This window comes from Podarcis filfolensis, assembly GCF_964270895.1.
Source record: "Podarcis filfolensis genome assembly, chromosome: W".
NCBI classification, from domain to species: domain Eukaryota; kingdom Metazoa; phylum Chordata; class Lepidosauria; order Squamata; family Lacertidae; genus Podarcis; species Podarcis filfolensis.
The window spans coordinates 30,173,699-30,181,467 of NC_139619.1; the positions used below are offsets into that span (position 1 = coordinate 30,173,699).

The following is a 7,769-nucleotide window of genomic DNA, read 5'->3' on the forward strand; positions in this document are numbered from 1 at the left end:
AAGCGGTTAGCTGTGTGTGCGTAATAAATCAGGCTGACGCACGCTTTCTTCCTTATCTTACAAAGAGCTTTATTCTCGTAGAAAAACAACAGATCGTAAATCTCCCGGTGACACAGCACCCATTTTCCGCTCCTCTCCCGGACCGGGACAAGACACAGACTGTCTCTGAGAGACACAGTAGAACACTCCCCTCAGTATTCTAACCACGCCTCAGAATGTGAGACGTCACTCAGAACTTCTTAACCCTGTGAGTTCTGACTCTCTCCATAAAAGAATCCTCTTCACATCGCGTTGCTTGCATCCCATACCATTTTTTCATTTCACAATATACTTCTCTCTGCAGAAATTATTCAACATAAAAAAGAAGAAGAAAAAACAACTTCAGTTAATATCAAACGTTACTGTTCCGGTTCCTCTGAATGTCCCCAAAGTGGCAGTAGGTTCTCCAAAAATTTTCTGCTTCTGGTACAGACAAAATTTTTCTACATTTGCCTTTAAAAAAGGAGATCCCTTCTGGGAACTCCCATCTATAATCAATTGTTTTGGTTTTTAGAGCATCCGTCAGAGCCTTATATTTATCTCTTTTCCTTATCAGTTGATTTGGAATAATTTTATGTATGATTATATCTTTTCCTTCAACTCTCAGGCGTGTTTTTTTTGTTACTTGTCTGAAGAATTTTGTTTTTTAAGTCTAAGGACTTGAAAGATACGAGACAGTCTGCTGGCCAGCTATTTTGTTTGGCTACCTTAGAGTTTACTCTACAGGCTTTTTCTATTTTTTGTGTTACCTCTGATTCCTCAAGTTCTAACCAGACAGTGAGTTCTTTGGCTATTTTTCTCTCTATAACTTCCTCTGTCTCCTCCAATAATCCTCTGAATCTCAGTGTATTTTATCTTCTCTGCATTTGTAAAATTGCCAGAGAGTCCCAGATTGCTTCTTGTTGTTTCCTCAAATCCACTGTTTCCTCTCGTATTTTATCGCATGCACTTTATCGCTGTATTTTTTTCTGCCCTTCTTCTAAATTCTGAGATTTCTCTTTAAGGTCATGCATGGTTTTTATTAATTCGGAATTTTTTTGTACCAAATTGTGTACCTGATCTGATAAATCCGCTGTAATTTTAACATTTTCATCTAATTTAACCTTCATTGACATAAAATTATCCTCTACTATTTTAGCATTTTCATTTACAGTTAAGATCTGCAATGTCTTTTCATAATTCCAATCATAATTCCTTGATATCCACTGTTGCATCCAGATCATAAGCAGAGCTTCTCCTTGCTTGTGTGCCTTGTGTAGCCAACGATGCAGTAGGAGGTTTTTTTACCAGCCATTGCTGGGAATTTCTTTAATCTCTTTAAATATGTAGCTCCTACCATACACTTTCTTATTCTCAAATTTATACGTGGTTCAGTCTATAATAAGATACTTCAAATTCATTCACATAAATTCTGAGTAGCAAGGTTAATAATTATAACTTCCAAATTCATTTACAATTTTTACCTGATAAATTTAAAAACTCACTAATTTAAGACTGAATTATATCGTGCAGTTTATCCAGTCAAATAATAATATAATTCCAATAATTGATTAATTAAATGAAACCATATTGATAATAAAAAGAAAATAGAAGTAGGGGGGCTGGGAAATAAATGAACATAAATAAATAGGGATGCGGGTGGCGTTGTGGGTAAAACCTCAGTGCCTAGGACTTGCTGATCGTAAGGTCGGCGGTTCGAATCCCCGCGGCGGGGTGAGCTCCCGTCGTTCGGTCCCAGCTCCTGCCCACCTAGCAGTTCGAAAGCACCCCTAAGTGCAAGTAGATAAATAGGTACCGATTTATAGCGGGAAGCTAAACGGCGTTTCCGTGTGCGGCGCTGGTGCTGGCTCGCCAGCTGCAGCTTCGTCACGCTGGCCATGTGACCCGGAAGTGTCTTCAGACGGCGCCGGCTCCCGGCCTCTTGAGCGAGATGAGCGCGCAACCCTAGAGTCGGTCACGACTGGCCCGTACGGGCAGGGGTACCTTTAAATAAGTACTAATACGAAACAGATACTATAAGAGAAGAGAAAAAAATGGGGTGATAAGAAAAATAAAGAAAAATTAAAAGGGACAAAGTGGGGGAAAAGACAGGAAAAAGAGAGAAAGAGAGAGGGGGAAAAGAGAAAGAAAGAGGAAGACAAAAAGGAAAAAGTTTTAAGAGAGCGACAAAAAGCTAATGTTCTGCCAGCAGAGAGGAATTTTCAGTTTGAGTGCTGTATCTTCTTTTCTTCACTACGTGTCTCAACTCCGTCAGATCTTGCTGTTGAGTGAGTGCGCAGCCTTTACCTCTAGAATGGAATTTTAGTCTAGCTGAAACCGATGACAGCCAATCAACTGACAGCACATTACTGCTGAGTCTTTCTGACCCAGCACTTCCATAGAAAGTATTGCAGGCTGATTGCATAAGCCAGTTGCATCAGCTAGCAAACTCAAGCCTGCAGACTTACTATCTCTCACATTGGTCCTAGAACAATGCAGCAGTATGATTGGTCCGCAGGAGCCACCCAATCCAGCTCCAGGTGGAAGTGAATCCACAACCTGATTGGCCTACAGGAGAATCCCGGAATTAGCCAATCACGTGCGGCCCATTGTGTAAATAATGTATATAAAGCAGATATTGTGGGGGAACTTTCATTCCTCGCTAATATGAGCTGAATAAAGAGCATGAAATCCACACTCAACTCCGAGTATATTTCACTTGCCTAGATGGAGGATATGGAAGGGCGTGTGTAGAAACTGGCCTGCTGTACAGAGGTAACATTTACATTAGCTGCCCTACTCACTTTTGCCTCTGCCCCCACCTACCACCAGCATGTGGTGCTCAGAAGGTTGCCCAGAACGGAATGAGGTAGTTGGGTTGGGAAAAAAGATTTTCCACCCCTGAATTGGCATTTCCTTGTAGGGAAAGGCAATGCAGCCCCCCCCCCCAAGTTCATTTTGTGTTTCCCTTTCCCAATCCACCCTGTCCACACTAAACCTACCTTTTTGAAAGATCCAAGAGATTGCTTTGATCCTGTTATCAGCCCCCACTCTTACAAGCTGATGCAATTTGAAACAAAACACTGCAGTGTAGATAAAAAAGTTTTAATGCCACTGCCGTTTGGCCCCCTTCTAACCAGTAGTGCGCACACTAGGAGAAAGAAACCCTTGAGCACCTGCCTTCATTGCATGCCTGCATGATGTGAGTACACAGAGGACCATCTTCAAGCCTGGACAGAGGACAGTTAAGATCTGCAGCCTTGGTGGTTCCACATTCAGCAGTGCAGTCAATGTTCTCTAGATGTTGGGAACTCTTCATTGGCTGCAGCAGAGGCATTTGGCACAGGGGAAGAGGCTGGTTTGGAGGGTCAGCATAGCTCAGTGGTAGAGCCTTACATGCAGAAGTTTCCAGGTTCAATCCTCAGAATCTCCAAGTAGGAATAAGAAAGACAGACCACTGCCTGAAACCCTTGAGAGCTGCCACTCAGCATAGACAATATGGAGCTAGATGGACCAATGGCCTGGCTGTAAGGCAGATTCCTATGTCCCTTTACTCCAAGTATGGGGAAACTTGGGCCCTCCAGATGTGGTTGCGTTACAGCTCCCATCATGACCAGAGATTATTGGAGTTGTAGTTCAGCAACACCTGGAATGAGAAAAGCTCTCATCTCCACACCTACTATATTCCCATTATCCATTTTCACCCTCTTACCCTCTTTAGCCAACTTAAGAAGCAGCGAGTTTGTTAGTTGAAATGCTCCCATTGCCCTGTCATGTCCTCATCCCCATCCCTATTTAAAAGCTCACAAGTAACCCTCAAGGTCAAATCCTGGGACCCAGTGGCAGTCCAAACCATTTTGCTGTCTGGGGCGAAAGACAAGATGGCAGTCTCTCTCTTGTTCAATAGGCAGAATCAGACCAGGCTTTGAATCTTAAATCATAACTGGGCAATGTCTTCCAGCACACTTGAGCTGACTTGGAGAACTCAAGGCAGGCTGTGTGACACACACAAGCTAGTCCTCCCAACACTTTGCTGCTGCTCGCCAACCACCTCTACCCTGCCCTCAGCATCTTCCGCCTGAGGAGGCTGCTGGTCCCTCTCACCCCCAGCCCCCAAAGAGCTGCCTCGTCCAAAAGATGGAGAAGATGAGTAGTAAAGTCACGCTTAAGATGACAGCCATCAGGTAGGTGAAAATCTGGAGCTGGGGGTTGCAGGCACACGTCCACATTGGGGAGCGGTGGTGGTTGGGCAGGGTTGTGGTGGCAGTGGTAGCACTAGCCGGGCGGCTTGGCTCACAGTAGCTCTCAATGCTTGGATCTCTCACTGGGCCCAGGTCCAGGGTGTAAACCCTGGGCTGGCAGAGGAAGTACCTGCTCTTGCGCTGCTCCTTCAAGCACAGCTGCCAACCTTACAGGATGATGTGGTTGGGCTCCAGGCACAGCAGGTGCAGGAGGGCCTCATTGGTGGGCAGTTCAGTGACAGGCTGGTCGGAGGGGAGGACAGTAGGGTGGCGGCAGAGTGAGCACTGCAAGCGGTTCTGGGCTGGGGACACCAAGCTGAGAAGAGCCAGGCACTTGATGCAGAAGGAATATTGGCACTAAAGGACCTTGGGGTGCAAAAAGTGTTGTCGTAAGGGTTTCAGCAGATGGGGCATTCAGCCTCCAGCCCCTGGACCTGCTTCTCAGCCATGGGGAAACCCAGTCAACAGCACAGCCTTCTTTGCTACCTAGGAGACTAAAAAACAAGGGCAGGTGGAAACCCAGTGACAGTAATCATACAGCAGCATCAATGCAGTGGAACCTTTGGCCCAAGAGAGGGAACGTTTGGCTTGCCATAGGGCCGTGCTTGCTGAGGCTGATGGGAGTTGTAGTTCTTCAACATTGGTGGGGGTGGGAGACAAGTTTCCCAACATCTGGTTTTTACAGCATCAGCAAATGCAAAGAGAGAGGTCCTCCACCCAAGGGAATTTGCAGTATGAAGTTTAAGAGTGGAAGTGAGCCCTTCTCTTGCAAAGCAATTGATAAGGCAAGGGTGGGAAGATAAACATCCACATCAGAACAGCCTGCTGGAACAGGCCAATGGCAATCTATTTTATTTTATTTTCAATGCAAAATTACAACAAAAATTACAAACATTGAATCCAAAATGAAACAGTACAAACAAGGAAAAAAACCCCAAAACACAAGAGAGGGAAAACACACACACAGAGAAAAACAAAAAAAAACAAAAAAACCACCACACATCTACAAATAATACCATATCATCATTCTAATCTAATCATTACTGTCAGGGGACTGCCATCGGAACAGGGAAGGGAAGGAGAGGGGCAGTTAGGTTACAGGGAACCTCCGAAAATCTTGTGAAGCAGTTCCCCTTCCTGTGGTGGGGAAAGCCACACCTCCAGTGGGGAAGAGGGGAAGGGACCAGAGGATGCTGCTGGGAGCCTCAGCACTGCTCCTGGGCAAGCCGGCCAGGAGGGAAGCACGCCTCTTCCGTCACCCACCCTGCGCAGAGGTGTAAAACGCAAAGAAGGAAGGAAAAGGCTGGGGGTGACTAAGCTATTATGTTGGGGGAGGACCCGGAAATGACCACTCTCGGATTCTGCTAGCGATTGAGGCAGACATGAACTTGTGGTTCTACACTGTAAATAGTTTTGCACCAAAATAAAACCTGTAAAAGACAGGTTGGAGTCCTGACTGGTTACTCACAAGCAACCACCATTGCCATCTGACAGCAATCCGGGAGTCATTGCGGTTGCTCAAGTGTAACAGCAGAGAGACACACGATGAGTCACCTCAAAAAGGGAGCTGCAGGCGGAGGCGCTGAGGGAGAGGAGGCGTGGAACGTAGCAGCCATGGTACAGAGGAACGTGGAGTTGGAGCCACACGCCATCGAGCTTGTAGTGAGGCTTGAGGAGCGCAGAGTGCAGGACCAGCAGGTCAGAACCACTCCAGTTGGGAGAAAAGTACCATTGCTGGTGAGCAAGTTTGGAGGGAACTCCCAAGAATAACTGGCATTTAAGACTGAGATTAAATACGCCCTGGACTTGCAAAAGAGGGCCACCCAATGGAAGTGCAGGTGTTAATCGATTCTGGGGCGAGTGAGAATTTTTTCAGCAGAGACTTTGCCTTGGAGCACCAGTTGCACCTGTTACTACTAGACTTTCCCTTGCAAGTCACCACCATTGATGGGAACCCTGAAACCAACCATCTCCTTGATCTCAGACCCACTGAAAGAGGCGGTCATTAAACCGCTTCTTAAAAAAAAATCTTTAGACCCGGCCAATATGGCTGTCAGCTTCGTTCCATAGCTGACAGAGGCTGGGAATCTAAGCAAGCCAAGGGAGATAAGGACACTGGAATGTGGACTGGAATGTGAGAGGGAGGAGGGGCAGCCGAGTGGCAGAGTTTCAGAGAGCAGAGAGCAAGCAGAAGATAGCAAAGCTCTAAACACCAATCTTAGCTCAGAGACAGAAGGGGAGAGGCCGGGAATAGCTAGCCCAAAAACTCGAAGGCGCGAAAAGGTCAGTGAGAGGAGGGAAAAAGAATGGAAGCGGAAGGGTTTTTTCCACTGTTGGAAGAAGAGGAAGGGGCGGAGTTTAGACTCGGCAACTGCTAACTTGGAGTCAGACATGGAGTGAAGGAGCTCCGGAGTGATTTATGTGTTTGAGCAATAAACCTGAGATAATTACTGCCGGTGTCTCGCTTCTGTGGGAGAGCCAAGCCATTACAGATTGCTGAGTCTCATCTTAATCTCTCACGCCGGAGGACATCAAAGACCGTGATGGATGGGCAAGTACCGGACGTGGGAAGTGCGGCTGGGGGAGCAGCTGGGGGGGGCAGGAGAGCCCACAGACCCCATAACAGAATTAAGGAGCTACACATGGCAGCTCAAAAGCCAACTAGATATTTTGGCAAGAGCACTGCAGGAACAAAGGTTGACTTCAGAACAGGAAAGGAACCTCAGAGCCATCAGGGGGCCTGGACTGAACCCGGCTAAATACAATGGAGATACAGAAAGTTATGCAGCCTTTAGAACTGAGGCCAGATACATTTTGGACTTGAGATCAGCTGAATTCAGCTCAAATAAGAAGCGTGTTGCGTGTCTGATCAGTTGGCAGGGGGGAACAGCTAAGGACTGGGCTATCACCCTTATGGAGACCCAACACAGTGCTCTAGCGAACCTGCAGGAGTTCTGGAGACTGATGGATGCCATGTTCAAGAGCCCACTAGAGCATGCCACTGCAGAGCAGCAGCTACTGAACTTGCGACAAGGGGGTGACTCTGCGGCCTTTTACTGGACTACCTTCAATTCACTAGCGCACAAGGTGGGCTGGGGACAGAACACAGGGCCCCTTGCAGTCATGTATCGTGCAGGGCTGAGTCCTTCGATCCTGGATGAGATGGCGAAGATGCAACCCATGCAGTCATTGGAAGAGATAGTTCAAGCGTCCTTACAGCTAGGGCTACGCCAACAGCAGAGAAAGCTAGAGAAGAGGGGGGCAGGGGGGCCCTTAGGGGTAAGGGCCTACACTCCCAAGCTTCCGGAACAGGGGGTTGGCAGCACACCTAGTCAGGGAGAAGCTGTTGAACCGATGCAGATTGGATCGGTGGAAGGGGAGAGAACCAGGAAGGCATGGAAGGAAGGGAGTCAGTGGCGTCAGGAGACACGCACTTGCTTTGTGTGCACCAGGCAGGGGCATTTGGCTAAACAGTGTGCTGATAGGAAGACAGGGGGATCCCTCTCAGGG

General features: G+C 47.2%; 1 pseudogene across 1 annotated transcript; it reads right to left on the reverse strand.

Moving 5' to 3' along the window:
* Window positions 1-3,967: 3,967 nt before the first annotated feature.
* On the reverse strand, window positions 3,968-4,708 carry LOC310753672 (E3 ubiquitin-protein ligase RNF183-like; annotated as a pseudogene). Its single transcript has one exon. The product of its transcript is annotated as an E3 ubiquitin-protein ligase RNF183-like (transcript).
* Between the last annotated feature and the right edge of the window lie 3,061 nt (window positions 4,709-7,769).